General features: G+C 44.3%; 1 non-coding gene across 1 annotated transcript; it reads left to right on the top strand.

Moving 5' to 3' along the window:
* Positions 1–82: 82 nt before the first annotated feature.
* Positions 83–220, top strand: LOC119936932. Its single transcript, XR_005453882.1, has one exon. It is a non-coding gene; the product is annotated as a small nucleolar RNA SNORA7 (small nucleolar RNA).
* Positions 221–13,139: the final 12,919 nt, after the last annotated feature.

The following is a 13,139-nucleotide window of genomic DNA, read 5'->3' as shown; positions in this document are numbered from 1 at the left end:
GAAATCCTCATTTTCCCTATTTGCCCTCCCTTCTGGGTCACCCTTGGATGTGTAGCCCTTAAACACTTGCTATTCACTCTACCCCCTCTCAGGGTCACACCTGGAGAGTTTCTGGTACTCTACCAGTTTCGGCTAAGGGAGGGAGAGTCAAGCAGAGGCCTGTCCATTCCATTCCTAGCTTGGGCAGTGGCTAGCAAGTGGAAGACAATCTACTACAAGTCAAAACTCACCCACTCTGGGCAGCAGCGGCACAGGAGACAGTCGAGGGCGGAGACTCGAGTTTACTGTGTGGAAGGCGGCAATGGTAAACCACTTCCACATTTTTACCAAGAAATCCCTATGGGCACACTACAGAATGATTGCAGATGGAGAGAGGGGCGTCCTGGGAGAGATGTGTCCGTTGTGTCGCTATGGCTTGTAAATGGCTCGATGGCATAAAACAAGACAAGATTCACTCTACCCTCAGCCTCACAGCACTTATATATATGATAATAATAACTATTATAGTATTTGTGAAGCACTTACTATGTGTCAGGCACTGTACTAAGCATTTACAGATGAGGTATCTGAGGCACACAGTACATATCACTATACTCTCCCTGTTCCCCTATTTGTTCCCCCTTCTAGACTGTGAGCCTGTTGTTGCCCATCATCCCCGTCAGCTCTTCCGTACATTCAACTCCCTTCTCAGGCCCCTGGTTCCTTCTCCTCCTCCTTCCCTCACCCCCAACGATCTGGCCTCCTACTTCATTGACAAAATTAAATCCATCAGGTCTGACCTCCCCAAAGTCACTCTCCCCCGCTTCTCCAACCCCCCGGCTCTCAACGCTCTCTGCTACTCTCCCATCCTTCCCAGCAGTATCCTCAGAGGAGCTCTCCTCCCTCCTCTCAAGTGCTACTCCAGCCATCTGTGCTTCTGACCCCATTCCCTCTCATCTCATGAAATCTCTCGCTCCGTCCCTTTTCCCCTCCTTAACTTCCATCTTTAACCGCTCACTCTCCACTGGTTCCTTCCCCTCTGCCTTCAAACATGCCCACGTCTCTCCCATCCTAACAAAACCCTCTCTTGACCCCACCTCACCTTCTAGTTATCGCCCCATCTCCCTCCTCCCTCCTCTCATAGTAAGCACTCAATAAATATGATTGATTGATTGTTGGGTAGGGACCATCTATATATGTTGCTGACTTGTACTTCCCAAGCACTTAGTACAGTGATCTGCACACAGTAAGCGCTCAATAAATATGATTGAATGAATAAATGAATTTATTTCAATGTCTGTCTCTCCATCTGGACTGTAAGTTCCCGGTGAGCAAAGAATGTGTCTATCACCTGTATTATACCTTACTCTCCCAAGTGCTTCCCTTCTCTCCTTCTACAGCCCAGCCCGCACCCTCCACTCCTCTGCCGCTAATCTCCTCACTGTACCTCGTTCTCGCCTGTCCCGCCATCGACCCCCGGCCCACGTCCTCCCCCGGGCCTGGAATGCCCTCCCTCTGCCCATCCGCCAAGCTAGCTCTCTTCCTCCCTTCAAGGCCCTACTGAGAGCTCACCTCCTCCAGGAGGCCTTCCCAGACTGAGCCCCTTCCTTCCTCTCCCCCTCGTCCTCCTCTCCATCCCATCTTACCTCCTTCCCTTCCCCACTGCACCTGTATATATGTATATATGTTTGTACATATTTATTACTCTATTTATTTATTTATTTTACTTGTATGTATCTATTCTATTTATTTTATTAGTATGTTTGGTTTTGTTCTCTGTCTCCCCCTTTTAGACTGTGAGCCCACTGTTGGGTAGGGACTGTCTCTATATGTTGCCAACTTGTACTTCCCAAGCACTTAGTACAGTGCTCTGCACACAGTAAGCGCTCAATAAATAAGATTGATTGATTGATTGTACTCTGCACAGAATAAGAACTCAATAAATGCCGTTGATTGATTGATATCATATAATATAATACACACGAGTCTGCTAGGGGCTGCAATTTGCGTAAGAGGTGCTTGGTTGCCTTACGGATATGTCTGGGCTGCATATCAAGTCTACCAATAATAATAATAATAATTGTGGCATTTGTCCAGAACTTACTGTATGCCAAGCACTGTACTAAGCAGTGGGTTGGACATAAGCCAGTTGGATTGGACACAGCCCCTGTCCTACATGGGGCTCACAGCCTTAATCTCCATTTTGCAGATGAGGAAGCTGAGGCACAGAGAAACAAAGTGACTTGCCCAAGGTCACATAGCAGACAAGTGGCAGAGTTGGTATTAAAACCCACAACCTTTTGACTCCCGGGCCTGTGCTTTATTCATTATGCCACGCTGCTTCCCAAATCCCAAAGCAAAGGGGGTAAACTATGACCCAATATGGTGCTTCCTCCAACTCCCCCCCCCCCCACACCAGTCGTATGATCTAATCTGACACCGACATGGTACCCCAGGTGTGGCCCCACTAGCAGAGCAATGGCCACAATGCTCCCTACTCTTGACAGGATGGAGGGGTCTCCTCTGCCCTCGACTGCTGCTGGCCCTGGGGGATTTATTTTTTTGTCAGGTTTTTTAAATAAAAATAAAAATCACTATGAGGGTTCTCATTTTGTCTCCTTTGTTCAACCCCGTGGGGAGACGGAACTGGGCCAGATGAACCTTCTCGAGCTCTGTGCACCAAACCTAGCTCCTTCTGCCCTGCGGTCCCAAGCTGTGGCCGTGGTGGTGGAGTGCAGGGTGGGATGGCGGGGAGGAGAGCAGCAGCGGCAGCTCTCCCCAAACTAGGGAAAATGAGCCAGGACACCAGAGGGAAACATGTTTTCTTGCTTCCTTCATTGCAACCACCTCTTGTATAAGGTGTCCTAAGGAAGTGGTAAAGAGAGAAGCAGCATGGTTTGGTGGAAAGAGCCCAGGCTCGGGAGTCAGAAGTCATGGGTTCTAATCCCATCTCCGCCACTTGTCAGTCCAGGAAAATGAGCAGGGACAGAGAGGGAAATGCGTTTTCCTGCTTTTTGTGCGCAGCTGCCACTCCAAAGCCCGGCAAAATGAGCTGGGACAGTGGAGGAAAATGTGCTTCCCTGCCCGCTCTGGAGCCTGGGAAAATGAGCCAGGATAGCAAGAGGAAAACATATTTTCTGGCTTCCCCCACTCCTCAGCTTGGAAAAATGAGCCAGCACAGCAGAGGAAACCATGCACGCAGCCAGGGTGGGTTCCTTCCTTCAGAGCTTCATGGAAAGGCCCGTCTCCATTATCCCTGGCACCAACCCCTGCTCAGAAAGTCCCATGACTTTGTAATTTAAATTATGCAGAGAGCAGGCCGGGAGACTTGTTAAAAGCACTGCTTTATGGGATCATCTTGAAAAATATCACCTGATTAACATTTCACAGAACAAAATCCACCAAACCTTTGTGGAACCCACTGCAGGATTTAGCTGGTATTGTTTGATACCTTAACCCAGGTCAACTTGGAGTTACAACCTCAAGCGCTTAGTACAGTGCTCTGCACACAGTAAGTGCTCAATAAATGCGACTGAATGAATGAATGTCTTACCCCATGCATCATCAATCGTATTTATTGAGCGCTTACTATGTGCAGAGCACTGTACTAAGCGCTTGGGAAGTACAAATTGGCAACATATAGAGACAGTCCCTACCCAACAGTGGGCTCACAGTCTAAAAGGGGGAGACAGAGAACAAAACCAAACATACTAACAAAATAAAATAAATAGAATAGATATGTACAAGTAAAATAAATAAATAAATAAATAAATAGACCCCATGCAAAAGCCCAATTGCCCGGAATTCCCGAGCTAGGGCGACAAGTAGGTCAATTTCTCCTTGCTTCCTCCTACCCACCTTAGCCTTAAATGAAATAAGCAACAACGTACAGCTCTTGGAAAAAGCTCTGCCCACAATCTGTAATTGATTTTCAAGGTATAGAAGAAGACTACCAAGATGATAGCCATAGAGGCTGTTGAACTAGAGAGGCAACTTAATTCTGAAATGGATGTTGCAGAGAGTGAATTAATTGCATTTTATGCAGAAGAATTGTTGTCCAAATAATAACAGTAATGATGGCATTTGTTAATTGCTTACTATGTGCTAAGCACTGTTCTAAGCACTGGGGGGATACAAGGTGATCAGGTCGTCCCACGTGGGCTCACAGTCTTCATCCCCATTTTACAGATGTGGTAACTGAGGCTCAGAGAAGTTAAGTGACTTGCCCAAGGTCACACAGCAGACATGTGGCGGAGCTGAGATTAGAACCCATGACCTCTGGCTCCCAAGCCCTTGCTCTTTTCACTGAACCACACTGCTGCTCTGAAGGACCTCATGGAACTTTGACAATCCACTGGATCATTCACTGCAAGATGCTGAAACAGACAACGAGCTATGGCCTCTCCACCACCTGCTAACACTTTGAAATTAAGGAATCTTGCAATTATTTTCAAGAAAGCAGATGAACTTCCAGAAATGATTGAAAACTCAAATGAAAAGAGTACTTAAAAGATAAGCTGAGAATTTGTAAAGATATCCATTGGCTACTGGGTACTTTGTGGAAAAAACAAGAAGCCTGCTATCAAATCTAAATCAGAGAAATTAGGTATTCAAATCAAAAGTCAACAGAACAAGCTTCTACTTCTGCAGCCTCCCGAAAAAAGTCATAACCTTATTAAAACTTGTCACAATGTTGTGATACTTTCATTTAATTTCAAAAAAATTAAATGGCATTTTTGTATATTTAACATTAAAATAAAAAGCATTTAAAGAGGCCCAGGAATGAATCCTAATTTGTAACAAATGAGACTATATTCATTTATTAACTCATTCATTCATTTATTCAATCATATTTATTAAGCACTTACGGTGTGCAGACCACTGTACTAAGTGCTTGGGAAAGTACAAAACAGTAATAAAGAGTGAGCATCCGTGCCCACAATGAACTCACAGTCTAGAGGAGGGGAGGCAGACATCAATACAAATAAACCGACATCAGGAAATCTCTCTACATTATACAGTGATTCAGGATGCAATCATATGTTCAGTTAATTGATTACATTTATTGAGCATCTACTGTATGCAGAGCTCTGTAATCAGTGCTTGGGAAAGTTCGACAGACTTAGTAGACATAATACCCAACCTCAAGGAGCTTACAATCTAGCAGGGGAAACAGATTCATTCATTCCTTCAGTCGTATTTATTGAGCACTTACTATATGCAGAGCACTGTACTAATTGCTTGGGAGAGTACAATACAACAATAAACAGACACATTTCCTGCCTGCAACGAGTTTACAGTCTAGAGAGGGGGAGACAGGCGTTAACATTAATAAATAAATTACAGAAATCTACACAAATGCTGTGGGACTTTTAGACTGGGGAAGAATTAAGGGAGCAAGATAGGGCGATGCAGAAGGGAGTGGGAGAAGAGGAAAGTGGGGTTTACAGAAGGCTTCCAATGGGAGGTATGCCTTCAAAAAGGCTTTGAAGGGGGGAGAGTGATTGTCTGGTGGACTGGAGAAGGGAGGGTGTTCCGGGTCAGAGGCAGGATGTGAGCGAGGGGTCTGCGGTGAGATGGATGAGATTGCGGCACAGTGAGAAGGTTAGCATTAGAGGAGTCAAGTGCACAGGCTGTGTTGTAGTAGGGGCATAGCGAGGTGAGGTAGAACGGGGCAAGGTGGTGGAGTGCTTTAACGCAACTGCTTCTGTGCCCTTGAGCTGGGGCTCTTTAGCCTGTTAAGGAGGAGAATAACAATAATAATAATAATAATAATGGTATTTATTAAGCACTTACTATGTGCCAAGCACTGTAATAAGCACTGGGGTGGATATAAGCAAGGTGGGTTGGACACAGTCCCTGTCCCATGTGGGACTCACAGTTTTGATCTCCATTTTACAAATGAGGTAACTGAAGCACAGAGAAGTGAAGTGACTTACCCAAGGTCTCACAGCAGATAAGTGGCAAAGCTGGGATTAGAACCCATGACCTTCTGACTTCCAGGCTTGTGCACTAGCCACTATGCCATACTGCTTTCGCAATCTCCTCCCAGCCCTGTGGGGACAGGCCATTCACAATTGTATGCCTCAAGTGAACTTTTCCATTAACAACTAATAATTCCCCCTTCTCCACCAATGCAGCTGCTTCCATGCTGCAGATGCTTTCTGCAGTCCCAGTGGAAGCCCGTTCTGGGCCGGGATTGTCTCTTTATATTGCTGTATTGTACTTTCCAAGCACTTAATACAGTGCTCTGCACACAGTAAGCTGTCAATAAGTACGATTGAATTGAATGAATGAATGAATTTCCCTCACAGTGAAGGGCTCAGCAATGGGCCAACACTAAGGAAAGTGGAGGGAAGGTGTTTTCATCACAGAGCAGGAGTTAGGGGGGAAGTTGTGCTTTAGGACAGCTCTTCGTGGGGGCACAAGGAGTTAGACAAATGGTGGCCATTTGCTCAGCTTGGGGTCATGGGCACTGAGTGACCCATGACCTCCTGCATTTTAGTATGTCTCTGGGCAGCAGTGTGTTATTAGGCCCAAGACCAAAACACAAATAATAATAATGATGGTATTTGTTAAGCCCTTACCATGTGCCAAGCACTGTTCTAAGCACTGGGGGGGATACAAAGTGATCAGGTTGTCCCACGTGGGGCTCACAGTCTTAGTCCCCATTTTACAGATAAGGGAACTGAGGCACAGAGAAGTGAAGTGACTTACCCAAAGTCACACAGCTGACAAGTGGTGGAGTCAGGATTAGAACCCATGGCCTCTGATTCCCAAGTCCATGCTCTTTCCACTGAGATAATGTCCAATCTGTTGGGGAACAGATGGGCTAGCATTAAGGGTCCCTGGATGAAAAAGTTTGTTTTTCTATAGTAACCAGCTCTCCAAAATTATGGCAGTAATGCTATTATGCGCAAAGCTGAGGCTGCCCCAAGAAAATGCAGGGAGGGACTCTCAGGAGCTAGTTGAAAGCTGACAAGAAACTCCTTAGACAGCTAGGTGAAACTGACTATCTAAAAGTTGATCTGTGGCCTCACTGTGACTACCACGCGTGAGAAGCACGGTGAACATTTTTACATCACAGGAGATTCACCTACAAGGTCTTGTCAAGTGCATGTAACATATAAGCACCCGCTAAGCCTGTGTGTACCAAAATGGTGTGTTTCCAATGCCATTCCTACTTCTGATCAGCCCTCAGGTGAACTGTGAGGGATAAAATGGGGGTGGGACAGAAGTTCACACAATGGGTGGGGAAGAGGGGGATAGTCCCCTGAGGACAAAAGCTAACTCAAGCTTCTCCACATTCGGACCAAAACCATAGGTATCTGATGGGGAATTAGGTAATTAGGCAATTAATTAGGTAATTAATTAGGGAATTAGGTAATTAGGTAATTAATCTGATGGGGAATTAGGTAGCTGATGGGGAATTAGGCAAGGAATTCCTGGGAGTTCTAGCTAACACAATCTCCTCAAGAGCTCTGAGGCCTGGACTTCCTACAGACATCATTTTTGACAACTTGAGCGGTTCCTCAGCATCATTTTTGGGCTCCACTCAACATCAGATGGCAAGATAGGGTCACGGACAGTGAAGTATTAGAACAAAATCAATCCGCAGGCATTGAACCTATGATCAGTTTGACCCAGCTGCATTGGGTGGGATGGGTGCGGAAAATAGATGACGGCAAGATACCCAAACAACTGTTCTATGGTAGCTGAAATTGGGACACTGCAAGCATGGAGGACATAAAGAAGAGCTTCGTGACACAGTCAAATGAGATGTCGCACAATGTTTCATTCTAGCTGAAAACTAGGAATCACTTGTCACAGAATGGTCTGTATGGCACCCTGCCATCAAGGATGGGCTATCCGTTAACAGTTTAAAGATAAGAAAGCAAAACCAAAACAGTGTCAGGCATGGTGAACTTCAAACATGACAGCACAACTATGTATACATGAACGTCACGGATGCCGATGATCCTTTATACAGGCAGTTTACCCTGTGGTAAACTGATTTAATTGATTGAATTGAATTGATACGATTGCATTGAATCAAATTTGTTCTTTTCCCTTGTCTGCTTGCATAGAAAAGTTCACTTGATGTTTCTACAAACTGCCAGCAGTTCAATACTCACATCCAAAGGTGTCATTTAGAAATATTTTCAAAGTCTCAGATAACTTGGGCTTTGATTGTTCTTTTAAGCTGAGGACTTGACAGTCCCCCGTTGTTCAAGCCATAATGTGTGATCTGCTTGGGACTTTGGGCAACTTACTTGACATCTCTGTTTCTGTTCCTCATCTGTTAAATGAGAATTGGATATCTGTTCTACCTTCCCTTTAGCTTGTGAGCTCCTTGAAGGATAGGAACTTCATCTAGAAAGCAGGACTTTTTTTCATTTATCACAGAAGATTGTGCCTAACAGCCATTCACATTGGGAAATCAGCATGCGAGGACCATTTCCCTAGTTTCAGAGATACTATACTGGTTTCATTCAGCAATTAGAAGCATCTATTCCTATTAGGAAAGCAGCGAGAAGCAGTGTGGCTTAATGGAAGGAACCCAGGCTTGGGAGTCAGAGGTTGTGAGTTCTAATCCCACCTCTGCCACTTATCAGCTGTGTGACTTTGGGCAAGACACTTAATTTCTCGGTGCCTCAGTAACCTCATCTGTAAAATGGGGATTAAGACTGTGAGCCCCACTTGGGACAACCTGATTACCTTGCATCTACCCCAGTGCTTAGAACAGTGTTTGGCACATAGTAAGCACTTAACAAATACCACAATTTTATTATTATTATTATCCAACCTGATTAACTGGAATCCACCCTAGTGCTTAGTATAGTGCTTTACATATAGTAAACACATAATCAGCAGTACCGCAATTATGATCATTATTATTCTTAGTCATCCAAAGTTGTAATTTCCATGAATCAGAAATATACTCCAAATTATCAAGAATTAAATCAGTCAGAGCATGTAAAGATCAAACAGCAGTATTAATCAGAGTCCCAACAGCCTTTCTCTGAAAGTTAGGCTCCTAAGAAAAGGCTTTTCTCTTCTAGTGTTCAAATGCTAATGTCAATCGATGATTATTAGAATGGTGAGTCACAGGCAGCCGCCTGTGATTTTAAAGATGTCTATATTTCATTATCGAAAAAGCACCTTCTCAGGAATAGATGCTTCCAATTGCTGAATGAAACATCAGTATAATATCTCTGAACCTAGGGAAATGGTCCTTGCATGCTGATTTTCCAATGTGGATGCAGTTGGGCACAATCTTCTGTGATAAATGAAAAACGTCCTGCATTCTGCTTCCTAGCTCCCATTTTTCTTAGTTCCGTCTCCCCACCCATTCTAATAAACAATCTTAAAAAAAAGTTTCCAGATGCTAAATCCTATGACTTTCTCATGATTACCACCAGCTGATGTTTACGGACCATCCCCAGCTCTCTCTTCTCACACTCCAACAATCCCTAACCTCAGCTGGTTCTCTTTACTGCTGTACTGTTCCACACATGTGCTCTGGGGAATTTGGTGCAAACGTCCTGTCCAATTTAAATTGCTTTACTCATTCTCGAATTCTGGGCCAATGAAGATATGAGAGAGTAGATTAGGGGTATAAAAAAATATGTAATCCCTGACTTCTCAAGAGCTTCATTCCCAAACTGGAGGATGGTGCCACTGTGAGCCCATCGTTGGGTAGGGACCCACAGCCTCTCAGCCCCCTGAGGTGCCTATCCAAGCACTTAGTATAGTGCTCTGCACACAGCGCTCAATAAATACGATTGAATGAATGAATAATGATAATAATGAGGCCCTACTGAGAACTCATCTCCTCCAGGAGGCCTTCCCAGACTGAGCCCCTTCCTTCCTCGCCCCCTCTCTCCATCCCCCGTCTTACCTCCTTCCCTTCCCCACAGCACCTGTATATATGTATATATGTTTGTACATATTTATTACTTTATTTATTTTACTTGTACATATCTATTCTATTTATTTTATTTTGTTAGTATGTTTGGTTTTGTTCTCTGTCTCCCCCTTTTAGACTGTGAGCCCACTGTTGGGTAGGGACTGTCTCTATATGTTGCCAACTTGTACTTCCCAAGCGCTTAGTACAGTGCTCCGCACACAGTAAGTGCTCAATAAATACGATTGATTGATTGATTGATTGATTGACCGTCTCTATATGAAGCCAACTTGTACTTCCCAAGCTCTTAGTACAGTGCTCTGCACACAGTAAGCGCTCAATAAATACGATTTAATGAATGAATGAATGAATTTATGTTAAGGGGATAAAGTGATGGTTCATTTCCCCTACCTCTACCATCATCTTCACCTTTGCTTACTCTTCCACACATTACCCATGGTCCAAGAAGCGTAATCTTAAACTATATTAATCAGTCAATCAGTACTGTGTGCAGAGTTCTGTACTAAGCTTGGGAGAGTACAATAAAACAGAACATTACCAGTCCCAGTGAGCTTACAGCCTAGAGGGGGAGACAGACATTAATACAAATAAATTACAGATATGTACATAAGTACATAAGGGGATGAATAAAGGGAGCAAGTCAGGGCAACACTGAGGGGCAGAAGGAAAGGAAAAGAGGGCTTAGTCAGGGAAGGCATCTTGGTGGAGATGTGCCATCAATAAGGCTTAGAAGTTGGGGAGAGTAATTGTCAAATATGAAGAAGGAGAGACCACTGTTGGGTAGGGACTGTCTCTATATGTTGCCAACTTGTACTTCCCAAGTGCTTAGTACAGTGCTCTGCACACAGTAAGCGCTCAATAAATACGATTGAATGAAAGAAAGGAGGGCATTTCAGGATAGAAGCAGGACATAGGCAAGAGGTAGGAAGGAAGGTAGATGAAATTGAGGAACAGTGAGTACACTGTACATTACAGTGCACTGCACCAACTGGTTGCTCAATAAATGTTACTATTACTAATCGGTCAATGAATTGGATTTATTGAGTGCGTGTTGTGTATAGAGCACTGTACTAAGAGGTGGGAGAGTACAAAAAACTGCATAGGCAGACATGTTCCCTGCCTACAAGGAACTTACTCAGATCTTAATATAAATACATAATTTAATTAGGGATATGTACATAAGTGCAGTGGGGCTGAAGGTGGATGAAGAGCAAATTCTTAAAGGGCACAGATCCAAGTGCATAGGCAACACAGAAGGGAGAGAGAATAGGGGAAGGAAGGCTAAATCAGGGAAGGCATCTGGAGGAGATATAATTTTAATAAGGCTTCAACGGGGAGAGGTGATCTATCTTACATGAAGGGGAAGGGAGTTCCAGACCAGGGGGAGAATGTGGACAAGGGCTCGGTGGTGAGATAGACAAGATTGAGGCATCGTGAGAAAGCTAGCTCTAGAGGAGCTAAGTGTGCAGGCTGGGCTATATTAGGAAATCAGGAGGGGGTGAGCTGATTGAGTGCTTTAAAGTTGAGAATAAGGAGTTTCTGTTTGATGCAGAAGTGGACGGGCAATCATTGGAGGTTCTTGAGGATTGGGGAGATATGGACTGAACATTTTTGAGAAAAAATGATCCAGACAGCAGAGTGAAGTATGGACTGGAGTGGGGAGACACAGGAGGCAAGGGAGGTCAACAAGGAGGCCTTTGCAGTATCAAGGTGGGATATAATAAGTGCTTGGATCAGCATAGTAGCAGTTGGGATGGAGAGAAAAGGATGGATTTTAGTGAGGTTGTGAAGAAGGAACAGACAGGACTTGGTGACAGATTGAATGTGTGAGTTAATGAGAGAGATGTCGAGAATAATGCCAAAGTTAAAGGATTGTGAGAGAGAGAAGATGGTGATATTATCTACATGGATGGGAATGATAGGGGGAAGATGGGATTTAGGTGAGAAGTTGAGTTTTGTTTTGAACATATTTAGTTTGAGGAATTGGTGCAACATCCAGGAAGGGATCCCTGAAAGCAGGAGGAAATGCGAGACTGCAGAGGAGGAGAGAGGTCAGGGCTAGAGAGATAAATTTGGGAATCATCTGCATAGAGATGGTAGTTTGAAGCCTCAGGAGCAAATGAGTTCTCCAAGAAATGGGTGTAAATGGAGAATAAAAGGGGACTCCCCCCACCCTCCACTGACAGAGAGTGAGAGGCAGAGGAGGAGCCTGAAAAAGAGATTGAGTATCCCCCTTATGGGCAGGGAACATGACTACTGTTACATTGCACTTGCCCAAGTACTTAATATAGTGCTCTAAACAGAGTAAATGCTGAATAAATAGTATTGACTGATTGAACAGTCATGTCAATGAAGCCAAGGTTGGATAATGTTTCAAGGAGAAGGGGGTGGTCCACAGTGCTGAAGACTGCTGAGTGGTCCATCAGACCATATTCCCGACATCCAGCCTGCGGGTGCACAGTATAAAACCATGAAATGTTTCAGCTTTACTCAACTTGGGTTTCAGTCACGTGTCTGGACCAAGCAATGAACGTGGGTGGAACTCCCTGTCCCATCTGGAAACTTCAGTCCAGAATAACAATTTGGTTTTCCAACTACTGAAGGTTCAGATCTACACTACACTAATATTTTCCCTTATGGGGCAATAGAATTCTTTATTGAAGTTTAGAGACTTTCAGAGTTGTTCTTCAATCAAGGCAAACTAGCCCAAGCACCATCAAACTCCAATCCTGCTTCAGGTTGCCCATACAATAACAATAATCACTAAGCTGACCACACATCCCACTTAAGGCGATGTGGTCATGGTCTTTAAATGCATTACTATTAATTATTAATTTAATAACTATGGCATTCGTTTGTCAATCAGTCGTGTTTATTGAGTGCTTGCTATAACAATATAATAATAATGACGGTATTCGTTGAGTGCTTACTACGTGCCAAGCCCCGTTCTAAGCTCTGGGATAGATACAAGGTTATCAGGTTGTCCCACGTGGGGCTTACAGTCTTAATCCCCAGATGAGGTAACTGAGGCACAGGTAAATTAAGTGACTTGCCTAAAGTCACACAACTGACAAGTGGAGGAGCCGGGATTAGAACCCACCACCTCTGATTCCCAAAGCCATGCTCTTTCCACTAAGCCACACTGCTTCTCAGAGGTGCTTCGCTTCTCAGAACTGCTTCTCAGAGCTGCTTCGCAGGGAACAACACTAAGCACTTGAGAGCGTGCCCTACA

This window comes from Tachyglossus aculeatus, chromosome 1 (assembly GCF_015852505.1).
Source record: "Tachyglossus aculeatus isolate mTacAcu1 chromosome 1, mTacAcu1.pri, whole genome shotgun sequence".
Classification (NCBI taxonomy): Eukaryota; Metazoa; Chordata; class Mammalia; order Monotremata; family Tachyglossidae; genus Tachyglossus; species Tachyglossus aculeatus.
The sequence above is the reverse complement of the archived record's forward strand: the minus strand, read 5'-3'. Positions and strand labels throughout refer to the sequence as shown.